Source organism: Salvelinus sp. IW2-2015, linkage group LG14, assembly GCF_002910315.2.
Source record: "Salvelinus sp. IW2-2015 linkage group LG14, ASM291031v2, whole genome shotgun sequence".
Classification (NCBI taxonomy): Eukaryota; Metazoa; Chordata; class Actinopteri; order Salmoniformes; family Salmonidae; genus Salvelinus; species Salvelinus sp. IW2-2015.
Genome location: NC_036854.1, coordinates 27,837,544 through 27,839,562, shown reverse-complemented (window position 1 = coordinate 27,839,562; position 2,019 = coordinate 27,837,544). Strand labels below are relative to the sequence as shown.

Sequence of the window (2,019 nt, the reverse complement as noted above, 5' to 3'; positions counted from 1 at the left end):
TAATAGATAATAGTAATCTAAAAAGTATTACAGAAGTTTGAATAAGTAGGCTATGTGTTCCCCAAGGTCAKTTTCCAATGTATGATAGCTCCTATTTCTTTTATTAGGACCTCTCCATTGGAGGAGGGGGATTTTGCGCACATACAATAGTATACATCTGCACCCGGTATTATCCATCTGTGGGTGGGTCGTGTTTTGTCATAAGGTGGGCATCCTTGGCTATCCCAGAATTCCGTTTTTCCCGGTGTAGAGTGTAGCAAGCTATTTTGGCTACTGCAGGCAGTGGCAGGATGACATAGGGGAGACTTTAACGGTCTGCAGCTATAGCTTGGAGGAACTGCACCTCRGACCAGAGATTTTGGAGGACACAGGATACCCGGTAAAACGCTACTAACTCCATCTTTCAGAAAGCAGAGTCATGTGTTGAATTCAATAGTCGCACAATAATTGTGGAAAGAGAGAAAATAGTTTCGTTATCGAGGTTTTCATCTGAAAATGTGATGTGCCGGCGTCGCATCATTTACAGTAGATGACGAGGCGGATTCCTTGCACCAACAAATACTGCTCAGGTGCAACATTAATAACCTCTAGGACGAATAGAAATGTACGTCTTTATTTAGTCTTTGTATCCAGTGTCCCACATTGTAATTTGAGAAACCATGCATAGGCTGCTGTGTAGCCTAGTGTATATGTTTAATTTTACTCAGGATACTGTATATTGTCCATGTGATCAAAACGCCCGATGCCTACTGCCTAGTAGCGACTGGTTCAAAAGTGTTTAGGCCTAATAATACCATTACGCACGGATTCTTGCGCATCAGACAAARAGTTGTCGGTTATATTCTGTTTGGAGAGTTGTGCGCTTTTGTGTGCTCTTTACTATTGCGTAATGCGTATCGTCTAGCGGTTTTGTTACTGGTAGACTAGACTATCACTGGCGAATAACAGTAATGACTTGCAATCGTGAAGTTCCGGTCTCGGTTTTCGGGATGTGCTTCTGCAATGCGGTGGGTGTGGCCTGGCTGTTCGGTAGATGGAGAAAGGAGATGAGAGGAGAGCGCCTCTGTGGCCGCTTTGCCCTGGTTTACCCGTCCGATGGGGCGTTTTTCAGCCCACGTCATGGTTAGAGAGTGAGAGCAGATGCTACAGTCACAGGTGATGGTGCATTTTGCAAAATGAGTCAGAAAATCTAGGTGTAGTTGTCCATTGTTTACTATTTTTGGATGTGTTTTGTTTTGGTCTCATCTTTCATTATGGGGTACCACAAAGGGGTAAAAAATAGGCATGTGTTTGTGTGTGTAAATGTATAATAAACCATTGGTCAGATTTTTTTTWWAATCATCACTTGATTTATGATGAAATTGCACCACAAGAAAATGCCATGACTGATGAATGAACTGGATGTTATGATACTGCCTGCTCCACTCTGTTTGAAATGAACTGGATGTTATGATCTGCATCAAAATCCAAGATGGCGTAGCAGTCGGACGTGTGTTTGTCTTGTCTTGTCCCGTGTAAATAGTCCTCGTATTTTTCGTATACATTTCGTATATATTTTAATTTCACTTTCCATCTAGGAACTGAATATACATTCCTACATTCCGCCTCACCCAATGTGGTACGGACCTGCTATTTTTTATACTTTAGAACCGTAACCCCAATCAGAAGCTAGCCAGATAACTAGCTACTAGCTAGTAGTCAGTTAGCCACTGCTGCGGTCTTCACCCTTAACTCGGACACAGCCAGCTTTCAGCTCGGCAAATACCTGCCAGTCTGCAAGCGCCGATATCAACCAGAGCATATAGGACTGCTTTTCTTCTACCACATCACCGGATTCCTGACGCAAGCTCTGGGACAATTACACCGTATCATCACAGGCTAGCTAAGCTGCCAACCGAGTGGCTACTACTGGCTAACACCTCTGTCCCGAAGCAAGCACCAGTTAGCCTTGAGCTAGCCTCGAGCTAGGCCCATCTGCCGGCTAGCCGAAGCAGCGTCTACCAGGCGAATATCTTGCCG

The 2,019-nt window shown here is 44.1% G+C and overlaps 1 protein-coding gene across 1 annotated transcript in view; it reads left to right on the top strand.

Moving 5' to 3' along the window:
• The first annotated feature begins 228 nt into the window (after positions 1–228).
• Positions 229–2,019, top strand: part of LOC111972782 (band 4.1-like protein 3) — a 93,376-nt gene continuing 91,585 nt past the window's right edge. Inside the window, 1 exon segment of the mRNA XM_070446602.1 lies at positions 229–379. The gene's annotated coding sequence lies outside the window, so the exon portion shown is untranslated.